At 41.3% G+C, this 20,445-nt stretch overlaps 1 long non-coding RNA gene across 1 annotated transcript; it reads left to right on the top strand.

The window, feature by feature from the left end:
* The first annotated feature begins 586 nt into the window (after window positions 1-586).
* Window positions 587-4,883, top strand: LOC122867854. Its single transcript, XR_006376009.1, has 2 exons — window positions 587-2,736; window positions 4,048-4,883. It is a non-coding gene; the product is annotated as an uncharacterized LOC122867854 (long non-coding RNA).
* Window positions 4,884-20,445: the final 15,562 nt, after the last annotated feature.

Genomic DNA, 20,445 nt, shown 5'->3' with positions numbered 1-20,445 from the left:
TGGAGGGCTTTACATGAAGCAGATGCATTAAAATATCCATCTTACTTGGACGAAATTATTCCACCTCTTCTACCCCCCTCCTCTCTCTCCCCTCCGCTTCCCCCAGCCGGCTATCGTCATCTCCAGCAACAAGTGGCCTCTTCCCCAGATGAATTTTTACATCCGTGGTAATGCAGTCTGCTCCTGACATGCAGCAAATAGGGGTGTTTCATTGACTGTGCTCAGGGGTGACAGGTATACATGGAGGAAGTGGGTTTATTGTTCACAAAAATATAACAAGTGCATGCACACACTCTTGCGCCTAAATACACAACACAACCACTCAGAGGCTTTCCATCTTGCTTTTCTCTTTTACCCCCTTCTCCTCTTGATCAACCTGAGTGAGCGGGCTGCTCAAATAAAATTTTAGTGCCGTGGTAATGTTGCGGAGCAGCATGGCGCCACAGCTAATGGGGGATCATATCTACATCTCCGTTCCTGCACCCAGCTCCATGTTAAATCCCAGCGTCTGTCATCATCTTGTGTGCTCGGCGCGGGATACAACAAGCCCCCGAAAGTTAAAATGTCCTCACATAAAACGAAAATAGAATTACAACAATGTGATATTTCTGTGTTATAGAGGTTATAAAAGGAAGGTGGAAGAACAGTTAGTGAGCGCGCTCGGAGGATTTTTTCTACTGTTGTGGAGGAAAGGTTGGTCACAGTGGTTGTGTGGTTTGTGAAATCCCTGAGCAGGGCTTGGTTTAATTTAGGAAGCACTCCATCAGGAGGAGCAAATACAAAACTTAATAGTGATTAATGTACAATTGCAACAAGTTGCATTTTTCTGTGCAGTGTTCCTGCTCAGATAAACATGATGCATATATAGTGTACATGTTCTGCAGGCAAACTTAACATGTCTAAGTGTTTTATAAAAATCTGAAGCCTGCCAGTGAAAGCGTGTGTGTGTGTGTGTGTGTGTGTGTGTGTGTGTGTGTGTGTACATCATGTGAGCGGAGCATTATTAGGCCTTTCTGGGGAGTTATCCATTAATTCGGGGTTAAAGTCCATTTGCATCTAGACAAAAGGGACATGGACCATCCATCTCCACGCTGAGGGGAAGGGGCTAACCGAGGGAGGGAAAGGGGGAGGAGGGATGTGTGTGCATGTGTGTGTGTGTGTGTGTGTGTGTGTGTGTGTGTGTGAGAGAGGGAGGTGAACCATCCTCTTGCAGATAAATCTGTTGCCCTCAGGGGTGCGTTTACATAGGTGAGGACTGACTGTTCTGCAAGCTGAGAGTGATTTATCTGAAAATACCACCAGTAACCACACACACACACACACACACACACACACACACACACACCTATAGCAAGCTCTCAATCAATTCCTTCACTATGGATGAAGCGATGAAGCACCCCTTTTCTCTTCCAGTGTATGTGTGTGCGTGTGTGCAAATTAAGCTTGCACATATGCATGTAAACACTAATATACACAAAAACAGAGGAGCATAATACACACACACCTACACACTGCTGAACAAATGCATACCTTATACTTTAAAAAACAAAAAGAGAAAAAAGACCAAAATCTATATTTGAAATAGGATAAAAGTTGATTTCGTTTTGCAGAGGATTTTTTTTTTTTTTTTTTTTGCTGCAGCTGCGATCTCATCCTGCTTGTAGATCCTCCCTTACACAACCACAGAAAGGATTTCCTAGCAACGATTATAATGCGCGCGCGCACGCACGCACACAAACTCACACATACGTACACACAAGCTCAACGCGCTGGGGCTCCCTCCAGCTATCAGCGTGGGCTTCCCCCTCCTTCTCCTCCTCCTCCTCTTCTTCTCCCTCGCTGCAGCTCCGCCGTGGAGGGAAAGAGGGAGAGAAGAGAGAGCGTGCGGGAGAGAGAGAGAGAGAGAGAGAGAGAGAGAGAGAGAGAGAGAGAGAGAGAGATCCCCTCTTCACAACTCTCTCCTGGAAGCCCCAGCTGCTGGCTAGACTGCGCGGTTACACAGGCTGCCTGCCTGCACACCGGAATGGCGGTGTGTGGATGTGGAGATGGTCCGTTCTGCGCCAAAGCTGCCACGGAGCGAAGAAATGAACGGAGACGGAAAGACGGGGAGAAAGAGAGAGAGTGTGTGTGTGTGTGTGTGTGTGTGCGCACGCCGCGGCTCGTTTCACGCGAAAGTCGCGGAAGAAACGGGAAACAGCTCCGTGTTTTCGAAGAGTGAGAGACAGTGAGAGGGAAAGGGGGGATGGGGAAGCTTGGAGAGCCACGGAAGCCCGAGAAGTGCGCTTTTATTCGGTGCGTAATGACACGGCGCGTCTCTCCGATGGCTGTACCGACGTGCTGTTGACGAGAAGAGGAGGGAGGGGGGTTCAACGTGTGAGGTTATACCGGCGAATACCGGGGACGGTTTTATATCCAGATACTACAGCCGACATGGGAGCAGAGGCTACAGTCCCATTGCGCGTAACACGACGCACATGGCATGCCCCCCTGTGCCCCTAGCTCCCTCCTCCTCCACACTGACAGGGAGGCTTTTGCTGCAGGGCGCCATTTTCAAAAGCCTTCTTTGCATATGAGATTTATTTTGCTGCAGGAGGGCTGCAGCCGTCCTGCCGTCTCATGTTACAAATATATCTGCCCAAAAAACAATATGGACTGAAGAGGAAGAAAACAGGAAAACTGGACGGAACTTTAATGTGTCATCTATTCTTCTGTTTAAGATTGTTTTTTATTGCAAAGGTGAGACATTTTATGATTCATTTTTGGTAATTTATTAACAACAAGCACATGCAGGTGGTAGGTTAGTAGGGCAGTGACTCGGGTATTATTGCTGTTATTTGTTCTTTAATGATTTCCATAGAATTTAAATTAGATTTTGTAGAGCGGAAAAAACGCATCCATTGTTTAAAGAACATGCAAAAGCACTAACCTGTTATAATTATTAATAGGCCGATAATTATGCAAAGCTATGACATAAAAAATACAGTCAGGCTACACATAAAATAAAATAAAATAGATGAATAAATGTAACGATTTAATGTGAAACATTATCTGAACACTATAGGTTGCATGAACAGTCATTTAATTTTATTTCAAAATATAACTGAATTTAAATGTAATATGAGACTAATTTATTTTAAATATTAGAACTTTTCTGGATGTTTTCCCTTTATTTAAAATCTGTTAGAAAACACGAAGTGGTACGTTCAAGGCTAAAAACTCAAACCAATAAAACCTAAAAAATCAACCATTGGCGGGGTGGGCGAGCCGCATTCGCCATGTTAAGATCCTTGTGTGTGTGTGTGTGTGTGTGTGTGTGTGTCCAGAGAGCCTATTACCCTGACCTTTATTTAAAATATAAAATAAAGGTAATTTACTAATCAAATGTATAGGCTAGTCTTTAAATGTTCAACATATATTAAATAAACTAAATTATCCCGATTTTAGTTGCAAGAAACCAAACAGATTCACACAAAAAGGGAATTTGACACCAGTGTGAGAACAGTTTTTTTTTCTTTCAGATTTAGTTATTTCATCGTATTTTTTCACGCTGAAAAATTTTAGGGAATTCTCGTTTCTTGTCGTCTGATTTGATGTCGTATCTTCTTCTAAACTCGACAGGCTTCAGAAAAGTGTAAAATTACAGGCTGGCTGCAGGAGCAGGCCTACTTTACATAATTACACACGGTGGACTAGTCTGCTCACTTTGAAGAACACGCTTTTAGTTCTACTAATCATCCCAGCATGTACAACAGCAGCTCATTAAAATGCAAACATATTATCCGTTTTATCTTATTCGCAGTTTTTGCAATTGAGTTTGAACATTTATGACAAAAGGCAGCATTCTGTTTGCTTCTGTCCGTTCATTTGTTTCACCGTCCACACAGCCGGTCACTTGGATTTGTGTTGAATAATCTCTCATGATTGAAAACAACCATCAACGCTGTATTTAGGTGTGTTTGGCTAAAATTTAAAACACACTGTAACCTGTGTGTGTGTGTGTGTGTGTGTGTGTGTGTGTGTGTGTGTGTTTTGGGCTGCCGGAGTCAGCGAGGAGTTTCCGTGTTGGTGAAGTTAATCCAAAGTGACTGCAGCAGGACGGGCAGCTTTTCTGTGGCAGCACGATGAGGCGATAATAGCAATAACACCAATAACAAGACACACACTCACAAGCGGAGAGACACCGGAATATTACCGTTACAGCAGGCAGCGAGCAGCGAGCCCGAGCGGTCACTTCTAGTTCTTTATGTGGTACTTAAAGCTGCACTGAGCCTCATGGTGCTCCAGAGAGTTTAACATGTAACATGCAGCTACACCAATAATAATAATAATAATAATAATAATAATAATAATAAATTATGTCTAAATACATTTCTAAATAAAATTAATAATGAATCAAATTTTCCATATAATCTCAATTCTTCAATTATTAAAATAAACAAATGTGTGTAATTAATGTAGGCTATATGAATTGATAACGTTTTGATTAAAAATAAAGTAATACAATCTAAACTATAGACTGTAAATAAAAAAATGAGAATAAAAACAAAACAAAAAATTTAAATTACAAACATTTTTGCTTTAAAATAAAACTGCTCCAGAGAGAGGCTACTTCAAACAAGCAATCAAGTAAATACACAAACAATCAACGAAAGATAAATAAATAAATATGGACATAAATAATTGTGATTTGTTTATTTATTTACTTTTTTCAGTCAGGCAGTGTTAATGGTTTGTGTTTAAAAAAAATATATTGACTGAAATATTCATTTATCAGAATAGAGACTTGACTGCTGTAGGCTGTATAGTTATTTGCTGTATTTTTTATTTTTTTTTTGTCCTTTGGCTTTATATTTGTACGTTTAAAATAAAATGTTTATAAAACAGTTTGGCCATTTTGGAGTTTATTCTCTCAAAACGTACCCGTATCTTTTACTGGCTGTATGAAATACACACTATGTTAGAGATTTAAGTGTTTGATCATTTTTTTGTCGTGTCTTTGTGTCATAATGATTAGGCTATTTAATAAATAACTGCTGGAGATTTTATATTTTCAGTTGTAGCCTATTTGCCTATAAAACGATTCTTGTGGTGCACGTGTGTCTGTTGTGCACGTGTAATTGTTATAGGTCTACCTGAGTTATTTAAAAATTTGCAAGACAAACAAGCTGTGTGTGTGTGTGTGTAATCTATGCAAACCGGAAAGAAGGCTGCTGATAACTTCTACTGAACAAAGTTAAAATAGATTTCATTTTAAAAACGCACTCAGACTTTACTGTCAGTAGAGTAGAAAGGGTTGTGATGGGCCACAGCAGCGGGGCATGCTGGGATGTGTCCGTGCTGAGCTGCGTGGCGCTCGGAGGTGATTTAAGCAGCCCGTCGAGGCCACAAAAAAGCAAGTTCAGTCGCCTCAAACCGGGGACTCAGGGTGTCAGAGAGGTGCTTTACCGGCCTGCGTGGTCCTCCTGCAGCACTGATAGCGTCATGCAGACGATCCATATCTCCATAATTGCATCGCAGACAATTAAGACTCAAATTAACAAAGTGGCGGGCCTATGAAGTGGAATATAACAGTGCAGCCCGTGCAATGTGTCTGCGATAATTCAAACAGCGATCAGGCGTTCACCAGGCTGCCAATAACGCAAACCCAGTTTTGCTTAGATAAATCAGACGTACATGCAGGCAAACCTTGTTCATTCACCTTATTATTGAAGTTATTTTAACTCAAAAAATCAAACTGATTAAATGAGAGTATGGACTCGAAGACATGCACAAGTTAGTGCTTTTCTGGAGATATAATGAACTTTTCTTAACAGCCACTCATGGTGTTTGTTGACATTAGAGTGGAGGTTCCAGTTGTTTACCTACTTTTTTTATTTATTTATCACTACAATTAAAAACTGACCAGTAAATGCTTTTACATACAGATAGCCACTTTGCTATTTTTGGGAATACAATATGTGAATCTGCAGCCTGTTATTGCTCTACTTTACATGAAAGATGCCTATTTTCGCTACCAGTTGATTGTTTGGTAAGACAGAGGCGGAGCTGAGAGGATGAGGGTTGGTGGTGGGGCGCCCCTCTCCTCTCCTCACCCCTACCACCTCCCCTCTCAGCCCCCGCTGCACTGGGATGGCCTGAGAGAGAATCCCCCACCCTATAGTGAGAAGGCACCCAGCTACGAAATACAATAAAAACTCAATTAAATGCAGTCTCCGCTGCGATTTACCGCAATGAATGATAAATTGGTCGTCGTTCTCACACTGTAGGATCTCTGAAATTGCAATAATAGGCAGAATCGTTATGTAAAATATGCATAAGCCCACATTCCAAATTTAGTGCAGGAGGGGCAACAGTCTGTCCGCGCCTTTGTTAGGAAACTCCTTCTTAAATAACCAGGTTTGTCTCTAAAAGCGTGTGTTTAAGGTCAAACTGCTACATGGGCTAAATTGCCACATTGTTACCCATGAGGGAGGACGGCTGCTGCAAAATAAAAATGAATCTGCGACTTTCACATATTGCAAGAATGCCGAATAATTTTGTGGCCGTCTAGCGTGAAATTAGTACATGGCAAAAGATGGTTTAGCAGTAAACAGTGTAAACAATAATTACAAACACAGAGAGAGAGGCCAGAGAGAGGGAGGGAGGGTCTTTACCTGCAGCCTCTGGAGCAGGGAGGAGAACTAAACCACGCAAACTCATTTGAAAAAGTTCTCTAAACCTATAAACACATTCACAATCATTCACATGTATTTGCTTTAAACCAGAGTTATGTGGTGAGATTGCAAATAAGTCAGTGAGCCTTTTTGTTACACATTCATTCAGATATCACAGGATTGCGTGAGATTAAATTAAAGTTAAGGAAAAGACAGAAATAGAGTTTGAATTTCTTTACTAAAATTTTAATTTTATTAGAGTTAATCTTGTTTAACTGCTTTACGAGCCTGTTCATGTAATTCAAACCTGGTGAGTGTTCATAATACTTACTGGAGAGTAAAGCTAAACTAATTTTCAAATTTTATAGTAAAAAATTAACCCATTGTGGGTCAATATTGCACCCAAGACAAGGGGTTGTTTTGATCCAGCAACCCAACAGTTATATAAAAAAATAACACAGCACTGGGTCAAAACATCCCATTGCTATTGGGTTCAGGGTTAACCCAGTACTGTGTCGGTGCTATATTGACCCACAGTGTTTTAAATGGGCCTGACTGGATATATTAGATTTATACAGAATATAGTCATTTTATTTATATCTCTGTTGCAGATTTTTTGTACTTTTACTTACTTCGTTACATCACTTCAGTCTTACTCTACTCGCTGTTTTGATCATCAGATAAAAGCTCAAATCAAAATTTCCAGACCCATTTACAGCCTAAATGTCACTCATAACCCGCTCAGAACAAAACCTCCAGAGGATGTGAAAAAGAAAAAACACTAATTCATTTATAATTTCATGTTAAAATATGAATAATTATATGTTATATATGACTTGACACCACTGCTTATAAACTATCTACATTCATTTAAAATTATAGATTTTCAACCAGTCACCTGGTGAGTGTGTAAATACGTTGAGGGTCAAACCACTGAAACACTTTTTATGACTCACATTCATAGCAAATATCACAGTAAGTGGTATCACACGGATGCCAGTTATATGAGCTCGTAAGGCCCCTGAAGGAGAAGTGAAAACCATGCTGACTAGTTATTTTTGGATATATTAACAGCATTTCTTCTGAAAGTGATCTTGAAAACTTGTAGATTTTTAAACCAAAGACTGAGTTACCCCTCCCATCAGGCTCTATTCCCTTTGAGACATTAACGCATAGTTCAATTCTTTCCTTACTGAGGGCATAAAACAACAAGCCCACTATTCATTTGCGAACGTATCTGCACATTCCTTTTTATTTTCTTCTCTCTCTCTCTCTCGCTCTGTCTCTCTACACACTGAAATTTTCTTCATACAAGCCTTTCCCAATTACCCCGCCGTGCTGAAACACACTCATTTAATAGAACAGAAAAAAATCTGATGCAGTATTATGCTCCTTGGGCTTCTTTTTTTATTTTTTATTTTTATTTTTTTTTAAACAGACACCAGCATGTTAACATGATGGAACCAAACGTGTTGGAACTGGGTGCAAAATATTATCTGTAAAGTGAGGAATGACGACCCACTTACACTTTGCAGGAGTGTGTAGAAAAGGCATACAGACAATGTCTAGTTTTATTATAAAAATGGAAAACCTCTGGAACAGATTCATAAATAAATCAAATACTACAATTTCAAACAGACGTGTCTTATTAACTCAGAAGTCAGATTGTAGTTCAGGACAGCTAATATTTAAGTTTTGATGGGGATATCTGTACGTATATGACCAACAGCAAGAGCTGTGTATCATGGAAAAATATTGATTTTGCAGTGGCCTGAGAAAGACAGACACACACACTCACTCTTTCTCCCCCCTCCTTCTCTCTCTCTCCCCTTTATTCCATTAATCTCTCGGAGCAGTGTAAGATACTGGAGGGTTAGTGTAACATCGTGCAGCTCTAATATATTCCAGCCCTCACTTTGCCTGTGGCATCCATATGTTTAATTCCACTACAAATGTTTTGACAGCAAATGAAACTCGTTTCTTTCTCCTTTTTTTCCAACATTGTGGAAAAAACAGGCTTTTTTTTACATTCTCTCTCTCTGCATCTAGAGGGGCTTTTCTCGAGCGTGTGTGTGTGTGTGTTTCAAAAAGTGATGCTTTATTTAATTGGTTGTGGACCACCTGGAGTTTCAACATTTCCCCTGGCTGATTTCAGACTCCCTCAGGTCAACTATACATGTGATGTCTATAGCTGGAGAAGAGAGAGATGAAATATGTCATTTGCAATGCTAAACTGATATAACATATCATGGATTATGTTTTAAATTCTATGGTGTTTGTGATATGCCTAAAAATGTTTTAATAAAGAATTAAAAAGGGAAATCTTTGAATTTTGGGGTTTTATTGGTTGAACACATAATCCTTTAGCCTCCGCCTCAACACACACACACACACAAACCTACAGCGTACTAAAAGGCATCTACTCACACAAAGCAGACAATAAACACAAGCACATGACCTGCAGGTGTGCGTACGACAATGGACACCATCGACTAGACACTACACTCTCTGTATTAGTCTCTCTCTCTCTCTCTCTCTCACTCACTCACATACACACACACACACACACACACACACACACCACATCAGAATCTTGTTTAAGGAGGATAGATGTGTCGACCAGGAAGGAAGGAGGCTTATGAGGTCACTAGGAGGGAAAGAGGAGGAGAGGGGATAGTGGACTAGAGAGGGTGAGAGAAATAAGGGAGGGAGTGTGTGCGTGTGTGTGTGTGAAGCAGGTTCGGGGTGGCAGGGGGTCTCTAACGTGTGCATCCGGTGCAGGATAGCCCATTCATCATTCTCACATGGTGGGTTTACTTTGCCAGTGATAGAGAAAGGGGTGAGGAGCAGCACTACGGGGAGAATCAATGTGTGTTTGTGTGAGTGTGTGTGCTGGAGGAGGGGCACGTCAATTGAGAATGGGACCAATGGCCAAACCAGATGTGAAAGTGTGTGTGTGTGTGTGTGTGTGTCTGTTTATGTGGCGGGGTGTGTCACAGGGTCAGATTTACCTCCCCTTCCTCTCTCGTAGCTGACATACATGTCATATGCCACCTCTCCCTCTCTCCTTTTCTCACCCATCCTCACCTACATAAAATCAGACAAAACATACACACACTGCTGAGCTTCCACCTCTCTACATTCCTCTATAGCCCACAAAGTCACACATATATGCTCAGCAACACACACACACACACACACACACACACAGCAGAAGATGGAGCTTCACTTTAAGTTAAAAGGTGTCTTGTTTGCAGTGACATCACACTACAATTGTGTGTGTGTGGGTTCAGCGTAAGGTCAGGTGACATAACAGATGATCCCCTCATGGTCAACAAACAGCTGCTGCCATGACAACAACAAAATATGCAACAGACCATCCTGAGAAAGAGAAGAGGAGGAGGAGGAGGTCAAAGGCTGGAGGATGGATGAGGTGTCACGTCCTCCGTCAGAGTAAACTTCAACCACCATGGTGACTTCACACCTCCTCTCTGCCTTTCTCCAGGATTTTTTATCAGTTAGATTCTGAATTAGCTCAACTGGAACGCCTGGTGCTTTTCCAGGGTTGCCTGCTGACCTCTGACCTGCAGGATCAGCTGGTTTTGTGTTATGGGAAGCGACAGGAAGAGCCTCAAAGGATGAGCTACAGCCTCCCCTACTGGCCACATACCAAACCACACTCTGAAAAGTAGGGACTGAGGTCTAAACCTGAATCATCTGAATCTGATTAACTAAATCAATTAAAGGATCTGTATGATTAAAAGTCAGCAGAGGAGGTGACATTTGATGGAGAGTGGTTTTTTTTTATCATTCTTTAAGGGGAAATGGTGAAGGGTGAGAGAGGGGACACTGAGGCGAGGTCGCCGCAGTAACTGGGAACACCTGTGGGATTCTGGGATTCGTCATATCATAGACATGCATGAATAATACTGATGGAGTGTAAACGTGCACGCGTGGGCTCTCTCTTTCTTGTTCTCTCTTCACACACACTTAAAGCACACACACTTTCCTCTGACCTTGTTTGGGGTCACACAGAGGGGGACTAAAATGAGTTTCAAATGTTCACATTATTTATTATTGGGTATCATCTCACTGTACAAATCCCTTACAGATGTTAGCCCCTGGTGCATGCCTGTCTGTCTGTCTGTCTGTCTGTGTGTGTATGTATGTGTGTGTGTGTGTGTTGCTTGTTATGCAGTGTGTGCATGGTTAGGAAATGCTACGTAAAGAGAGAACATAATACTTTCAAAAGGAGGTTGGTATGTTAGCGATTGGTGAGGTATGGAGGTCAGTGTAAGTTAGGTGATGGTGCATCTTTGTGTGTGTGTGTGTGTGTCAGTAGGGGGTGAGGCTTTGAGTGACTGGAGAAGAAATGAGGGATGATCTTTATGTGGCAGCTTATTTGTTTTTAAATGCAGGAGGCTCAGAGGCCCCTAACTAAAGGCATCAAGCACGGGGCAAGAGGGGCGTCCGTCACTGTACTGTCAGCAGACACACAGAGAAAGGCAAGGAGAGGAAGAGAGATCGACACGCAAGCTGCCCCGTCTTGTGACCAGCCACCCTTGTGAGTTTCATTTGAGAGAAAACAGCTTCTCGTTTTGCAAAGAGAAAACAAGCACGGTGAAAGAGTAGGATGATCAGTCACACACCGGACGCAGTTTCACAAGGACGAGAGTCTGATGAGTCTATGAGAAGAAGAAATTGCGTGGTGATGATGTGAACCAGGATCACAAAAGTTGAAGAAACTCTAATATTACGCAGATAAGCAAAGTAAAAGGTAAATGTTTGCTAACGCTAATTCTCCCGGTCAGTAGATTTTGTTCTGGGTTCTATTTTGTCCTTGAACAGCAGATGTAAGGCAGCTGTGTCAGGATTTCCTAAATTGTATGAGCCATCTCTGTGAGCAGTTTAAACATTTTGCAAATAAAATGAAGAATGAAGGAAGTAAATATAGTTCTATAGCATCTAAAAGTAACAGTGTGGACACTGAGCTAATGTCCTTTGTGTTTTTGCTGAGAATTTAGGAAAGTTTTAGAGACCTGTGGGGACTTTTCATACTGCAATTGAAACTTACACATTGTGGATATTTAATAGACTAATTCCAGTATTTTTAATATATATATATAAATTTAACTACATTTCGCCACAAATAAATAAATATTTCTGTATTTCCCCACCAGAATTTTATTCCAGGCCATGTGGATATTCAAACCATATTTCAGATTTTTTCAGAAAATACAACTGAACAGTTAACCTCATATATAAAATATGAAAAAATAAATAATTAGTACATTTTTTCACTTTTTTGGTGTGACCTTAGTATTTCTAAAATCCTGGCTACAGTCGTGATTACGTCACTAACATGCAGTGAAGTTTCCAGATACACTGAAGAATTAAAGCCTTGAGAAAAAAATTCTTATTTCTTTGGCCAATAAAACCCATAAAAATCATTTGGATGATCTCAAAAAGGCATTAGCACAAAATTAAAAATAAGGTTGTTTTTCTCAGTTAATGACATACATACAGTTGATATTTACATGGTTTTCAAAAGGACAGTGACACAAAACTAAAATCTGAATGCAAAATAAATACTTATGATACTAATAACATTTTTCATATTCCTATTATTATATGCAGTCAAAGTAGTAATATCAGCATTGTAAGTATATTATTAGTTTCATTAGATTTATTACCAATTTAGAATAAACAAAAAATGTTCTCAAATTTGGTCTGTGAAATTGGTGAATTTCAGAAACCCCCTCTTCACATAACTTTTTGTAGCTTTTAGGATTAGTTGGACATAAGAAAATAAATGAGAAAGCGCTACATAAACAAATAAGAACACATTTCATTTGACGATTCTAGGAAGAAAGTTACAAACAGCAGAAGAGCTGATTTTCCAGATGAGCTGCAGTTTGTCTGAGGTCTGGTAGCAATGAAAGTCTCTGTAAAGGTCAGCGGTGAACTCCGAGGAGAGGAGGAGTGGTGTTAAGGACTGGATGGTCACCAGTCTCGCCTCAGGACAGAGGGTCAGCTTCGTCGCAGCCTGGATGGGACTGCTGACCTTTCTGATGTCAGAGCAGGGGTATGTGTGAGTGTGTGTGTGTGTGTGTGTGTGTGTGTGTGTGTGTGTGTGTGTGTGTGTGTGTGTTTGTGTGTGTATGTGGCCTGGCCTGGGGGAGGATTGAAGGCAGGTCACATATAAATGTGCCCACATGTTGAGAAGGGCGATTGCATCTGCATTTGGATTTTTGTTTTGTGGATGGTTTGAAGTTGGATATCAGCAAATAAATAAAGAACACACACATATAGAGGGGGGGGCTTTGGTACTTTGTAAAACACCTCGGGTTTCTGTTTTTGGCCCACACACTAGAGAGTCCTTGGCAGAAGCTAAATGGATGCAAGTAAATAAAAGTGGCCATTATGTGGGGGCTCCAGTAAATAGCTGCTCTCTTGTCTCTCTGTGCTTCAAAAAGAGGGGCGGAAGATGCGATCATGAGGGAAGCCCGTGTCTTTTCTTCTCCAGCCACTATAGAGAGGGTCTGGCTCTCCTCCTCTGCCTCCCCCTTCCTCCTCTTCTTTACCCCCTTTTCCCCCTCTTCACTCCCCTTTTCAGCTTTCTTTTTCTGCTTCCTGTTTCTCTCTCTCCAGTTCACTTCTGTCATCCCTCTCCTCTTCGTCCTTCTCCTCTTGCTGTCTCGCTTTGCCCGCCCAGTGTTTCTCAAACATGCAGGAAGGGAGAGATCAATGGTGTCCTCGGAGAGAGGGAATTACACAGCTGAATTTCGATGAGAACAGAAGAAAGGAAGAGGAAGGGAGAACAAGTAGAGGCGGGGAAGGCATGTGAAAAGGGATAGAGGGAAGAAGGATAGTATATCCTTCAAGAAAAGAAAAAAAGAAATGGGAGGAATGTGGAAAAGTATATAGAAGACTGGACGAGTGTGAGTAAGCCTTGCAAGACTTGAAGCTAAAATCAGGCGAAAAAATAAAAAATTACAATCCTTGAAAAAGAATCTTTGGTGTGTGTGTGTGTGTGTGTGTTTGCATATATATGGGTTTGTGTGTGTGTGTGTGTTGCTGGACTGAGATAATATCCATAACTGCGAGAATCGGCCCATAATTCATGCTGACAAGTGAATGCGTCTTATTTGCTGGGATTGAAGAGATATTTCCTGTTTATTAAGGGGAATCTGCTGTGTTTGCATCATGGGGGGGCAGCAGCTGTACGTTGATTTATATCATCAGTCCTGGTGTGATATTATAGGTGAGATGTAACATGTAAGTAGATGTGACCTATGACCCTTGCTTGAGTTTTTTCATTTACCCAAGTTTTGAGATGTCTGTCTCTGAGATTTCTGCCTCCACCATGAAGGACTGGACGTGAATGGGATTTTGTTTGTGCTGCTCACAGCATTGAAAATATACATTAAAATCTTCAACACCAGTGTGTCTTTCAACAATGTTTTTTAGTGTTGTAAATGCTATTTTGGTAAACCACAGACCACCAACAGTTTTCACAGGGAGTGAAAAGAGTTAAATGGGTGTAAAAGAACACTGTTAACTATGATGTCTGTGGAGCCAAAGTAAAATTTTCTGGAAAGACGCTGTTATTAAATAAAATTAAAACTAAATTCAGTTAAATTAATTTTTTGAGCACCTTAAGTGAAATTCCTCCAATTTACCTCCATTTCAGTGGGATAGTCGCAGATATCTCACAGACAGGTATTTTAAATCATGGGCAAAACACAACTGCATGGTTATATACCATTGTAATTTGGGTGAACTGACACTTTAAACTCCAAATGTGACGCTTTCAAAAAATTTGATCAAACCTAATCACATAAAGTACAAAAACAAGCAGCAAGTCTGATGCATGGCTTCTTGGCACAATTAGATGAAAAAATTAGACAAACTAAAGTTTAGTTTCGTTGTTAGACGTTCAGAAACCTCCATGTTCACTTCCTCTGCAGATCCTACAGCATTCTGCGCCTCCATGTGGCGTTTCACAAAAGATTGAGAAAATTTTAATTTCTCTCACAAAGAAACTCCTTTTCAGGATTTGGAAATACTCAACAGAGTTGAAAGCAAATGTGGCAAACTGTCCACCCCAGACCTCCAGACTCTTTCACCTAACTACTTTAATGTCAAACCACTGTCTGTTTCTTGTCATGTCTCTTCTATGTAATCCTTTTGTGGTTGGGAAAATTCCTCTCACTTTGAATTTCAAGTGCATTTTAAGAAACAAACATTTGTTGTCTCTGTCTGTAATTAATCAGCAAAGCAATAAAAAAAGCAGGAACAATCCTAATATTTGTTGGGTAAGGACCTGGCTGTTCATGTGATAAGTGCCACTCCTAAAATCCTAATGATGCTGCTGGCACCAGAGAGCCATATAAAGCAGCGTTTCAAATGAAAGGCCTGTTTTCTGGCCGAGCAGCCGCAGACGGGCAAGGAGAAAGGAGCAGCGGAGGAGCCTGAGGAGAACCTGGGATAACACCACCTCTCCTGGCTCTGAACTCTGAACAGAGATCGAACACCGTCAATTACTGGGAGATATACGGGCCAGCCCGTTTCCACCACTTTACTGAGTCCCCTTCAGTTGCAGCCCACTCGGACTGTAAATTATCACTCCCCCGTCCAAGGTTTGCAGCAGTTTGGAGTCACCAGTGAGACCTTCCTCTGTCTCGGTCCGAATCTGAAGGAATTCCCTCCCTCTGTGTGCCAAACCCCAAACCATTGCAAACCAGAGCTGTGGGGCATGCAGCTGCACGCCCATGTGGACACGCTCACTCGCAAACATTGATTTAAACACACATAAATGCACACAAATGTTCGTATATGGTATATAAAAACCCCTGGAGCTATAGCTCATTGGGAACAGGTAGAGAGTTTAGCATGCACACACACACACACACACACACACACACAGGCTGTAGATCACAGAAGTGGGCAGGGACGTCAGCACTACCATACACAGTGAGCCTTATTGCAGACTTTAATAGAGGAAAGCCAGCATGAATCCCCACAGTCATTCTGTTCCAGTCAAACACACCATTCACTACACACTGGCCCTGTATGTGTGTTAACACACACACACACACACACACACACACACACACACACACACACACACACACACACACACACACACACACACACACACACACACAAGTCCCTACATACTGTACATCATGTGCTTCAGTGTGTGTGTGGTTAGATATGTATACAATATGCATATATGAATGTGATTGAGTTTGTTCTCATGCAAATGTAACATACTGTGTGTGTGTGTGTGTGTGTGTGTGTGTGTGTGTGTGTGTGTGTGTGTGTGTGTGTGTGCGCATGTGTGTGTGTGCGAGAGAGAGTGCTAAATGTGTGGTCAAACATGTGAGTACATTTGTATGAACTGTATCTGTGACATCTGAGAGAGAGAGAGAGAGAGAGAGAGAGTGTGTGGTAGGATGGGGGCCATATTGACCTATCAGTGCTGCTCTGTCACCTCTTCTCTTTATGAGTCTGGCCTTTTAAAAACACACTGGATTTATGGTCAGTTTGGGCGCTATCTCAGACACTGCGTGTGTGTGTGTGTGTGTGTGTGAGAGAGAGAGGGAATCAAAAGATTTTTTTTCCTCCTAAACACCGACCCTAATGTAGAATATTTGCTGTCTTGTTTTCTGTCAAAAGAGGAATTAAACGCATAAACAGTCAAAGTGATGAGGGTTATTGGCGCAGTGTTAGTCCAACGTTTCACTACATCACACTGAGAAATATTTAGTTATGAGATATTTAGAAATATTTAGCCATAGTCTGAGTTTACATGCAAGGAGTAACAAATAAAGGAATGAGTACTAGAATATTTCTGACCACCTCGGGTATCTCATCTACAAATAAAATAGTATAAAAATTATATGAAGATGCATCCAGCTGCCTGGTTCAACTGAACTTTCATTTATGTCAGATAATGGTAAAATTGACAATCTCAGTAGTAATAGCAAATACACCAAAAAAGGGATATAATACAAAATGTATCCATAATACTTTGGTAAAGTAAAAGCACTAAAATGTTTTCATAGTTTCACAGACATGTTTAGTTTGGGGTGTAAACTATCTGAGAGCTCATGTTTACACGTGTTGACCCAAAACCAGGTTATCTGAGTAAGAACAGAATTCTTCTTGCATGTAAACATAGTGATTGATGTCGATATTAACACTTATGCACACATTGCACATGCATGCGTACAGAGACTTGATCTGTTTCTTTTTGCAACGGAGATTAACAAAGTAAATTCCCCTTCTTCTCTCCAAAAGAAGCATCTGCAAATTTTTGCTTAAATCTCAGATAAGCAGACATGGAGGATTTTCTTGAGACTATACATCCTTTATCTGTGATTCTAGGTGCTATGTAATTGTGGATGGAGTCTAATGTGTGGTCCATTTGCTTCATTAATGGGGCAGAGGCAAGCTGTTCACCCAAGAAAACGCCTATTGTTCCCTTTACCTTCCCGTTTTTAATGTGTAGCATTAGTCCAGCAGTTGTTAGTGCTAGACCGTAGTGCTTTGCTGATGGTCAAATGACGAAGTCTTAATAGAATATAGTGGGACCGGCAGGACAAAGGTGGGCAATGTTCAGCTGGATGCAGCCAATTTCTGTGTGAGAGGCCTGCCTAAAAACCCTATTCATAGGCCGTCTAATGCTGGTCTGTAATTAAATGTGATTACTGGAGCAGAGGGCTTCTCTCTCCCTCTCTGAGGGCCACACACAGGACTGGAGGCAGTGTGCATGCGCTCATTAAGGAGGCGCTAACAGATGTACACAAGCAATGACCACAGGCATACCAGCCATATCTCTCTCCCTGACACACACACACACACACACAAACATAAACAGAAGTAAAAAATCATGTATCTCCACAATGTCAACTTTTCAGGTGCTAAGAAAAGCAGGATTGGATTTGAAAGGAAATAAGCCCAAGGGTGGTAGAATTTTTTTAACAGAGGAGGGTGTAAACCTTCAACTGAAGTTTAAACATGAATTGGAGTTGCAAGGTTTTTAGCTGACAGTTTGCAGCCTACCAAAGTTTCTCCAAAATGCACAAAAACAAACACATACCAAGTAAAGCAGCAGTAAATAAAAACCAGGGTAAACTATGACCTTCAGTCAGTGATAATCATAAAGCAAACAAGCAGAAATATAAACAAAAATCAATTATGGTTTCCATCCACACACACAGTAACACACACACCTCGTCTGGCCCGCTCTCAGGTCCAGTTTCCTGGGCAGACACAGTCCCCTGGTGCTCATGGGAAATAGTGAGCATGCCAGGCCCCACAAAGGCGTCCTTTCAGCCGCCCGCATGCTTGACCTGTGCAGGGTCAGCGCTCTGCTTTGTGCCCCGTGACCCCTGAGTGACCCGGGGTCACAGTGAGGGCCCGAGGTCAAATCCAGATGCCTGCGTCTAATTTCGCCCCTACTGGGTTATCCTTCCAAATCTGCCCTAAAATCTGCCCCCTCCACCACCCCATCCTAAAACCCACTACTACCTCCACACATGACTGAGTCCCATAGAAATACATAGGTACTCTGCAGTCTAATTGGACTTTCTCATACCCCCCCATCTCACACACACACACACACACACACACACACACACACACACACACGTACTCATATCCTTGTGAGGACCGTCATTGACATAATGCATTCCCTAGCCCCTTACCCTAACCTTAACCATCACAGCTAAATGCCTAACCCCAGCACTTACCCTCACCCAAACCATAACCTAATTCTAACCCAACCCTTAAAACCAAGTCTTAACCTTCAAACAGCCCTTTGTAGTTGTGCGGACCGGCCAAAAAGTCCTCACTTTACAAAAATGTCCTCACTCTGTAGGTAAAAAACGTGTACCTACACACACACACACACACACACACACACACACACATACTGGCCTGACCCCCTGTAACTGCACTAATACCCCATCCCATGGCCTTTAGTCTATCTTGTGGGATTAGGTGCAGAAAGACACACATACATGCACAGATACATCCACACACACACACACTTACGAGAGCAGCAGGCCTGGCTGAGGGTCTACCTTGAGGGATTAGGTGCAGAGAGACAGGACCCTCCAGCCAATCAACCGGTCTGTCACATTGATTTTGAGGGGTCACTGGTGCACAATGGCCAGGGTTTTCCTGTCTTAACCTCTCTGATCACACACATATGCACGCACACACTCATACACTTACACACATAATGACAATAAACAAAGAGTTAAAAAAAGTGCTTTGTGGGAGGGTAAAATGCAAGAATAGTAAGTGTGTAAAAAATAAATCCAATAAGAATTGAAACTATACCAATATGTAATTATTACATATTGAACTCTATAAAAGTGTGTTTTCATTTTCACAGGAGATTGTTAATGATGATATTGAAAGGATGTACAAATTCTTCAGACCAGAATCTTGCCACAAAGGCACACAAACACACGTCTATACAATTCAAAATTCCCCCCGTCTGCCTCTCAAAGCTTCATCACATCCCTGCTTCTGAAAATCCTACATCCTCAGGGGGAAAGCACACCAGGATGGGGAAACCCCAGGTCAAGCCCCCTCACAGCCCCCGCTCCTTCTTCTCTTTCCTGGTCAAACAACACAATAGTCATCTATCGGAGAGGGCACCGGGCAGGCGCTTTGGCTGACAGAAATAAACCCGGCTACTGCCAGCAACATTTCAGGTGCTCGGGCTGATTATTTTCTCTGACGTCATCCACAATTGGTCTGTTCTGTTTTAGTCCCCCCCACACACCTTTAGCCCTCGCATCCCTCTGTTGTCTGTTTCCCTTTCCTGGAGGGAATCTCTGAGGCATCTGGAAAAACAGGATTCATGCATGTCAGTTGGTATTGTTATGATTACAGAGCTCGTCAGTCGTGGAAGAACTAGTCAGGTCCTTTAGTTAAGTAAAAGTAGGAATATAACAATGTAAAAAATACTCCATTGCAAGTAAAACTCCTTCATTCAAAATCCTACTTCAGCAAAAGTGCATAAGTACAATCAGCAAAATGTACTTAAAAAGAAAAAAGTATAAAACTAAAAGTAAAAGTTCAAAATGGCCCATGTGACTGATACATTATTACATATGACATTATTAGATTGTCACTGATGCATCAATGTTTCAGTAGCATTTTGCTGTTGTAGCTGGTTGAGTTGGAGCTAGTTTTAACTACTTCATACAGATCAGTAGTTTTGTCCAGTGGTTCCCAACCTAGGGTTCTGTCCCTCAAAAGGGTCACAAGATAATTCTGAGGGGTCGTGAGATGTTTGTTGAGGTAGGAAAGAAGAAAAAACATAAATGCTACATACATTTGTATTCATTCTTTTTTTTTAATATTTCTCTAATCTTTCTTTTTTGTGAAATGTTTGATAATTTGACCACTTTGGGCCTTGAGCAGTTATTTCTAAAGGAAACCATCTGAAAAGTTTAGAGGGGAAATTACTCTTTAGTGGGACTGACAACAACTCACAGACATCTGAAAGGTGACAAAGGGCCCTAAGTAGACACTGTTTTTGTAAGAGGTCAAAAGCTGAAAGCTTGAGAGCCACTGGTTTAATCTTTAACAATTCATTGCATTTTATAAGGTTATCACATGTGTTTTTTAATGTAAAATCTTAATCTGAAAAGTTACTTGTAACCATAGCTGTCAGATAAATGTAGTGGAGTAAAAAGTACACTATTTCCCTCTGAAATGTAGTGAAGTAGAAGTAAAGCAGTAATAAAAGGAAAGATTCAAA

This window comes from Siniperca chuatsi, linkage group LG20 (assembly GCF_020085105.1).
Source record: "Siniperca chuatsi isolate FFG_IHB_CAS linkage group LG20, ASM2008510v1, whole genome shotgun sequence".
NCBI classification, from domain to species: Eukaryota; Metazoa; Chordata; class Actinopteri; order Centrarchiformes; family Sinipercidae; genus Siniperca; species Siniperca chuatsi.
Note: the sequence above shows the minus strand (reverse complement) of the source record. Positions and strands in the feature narration are given on the sequence as shown.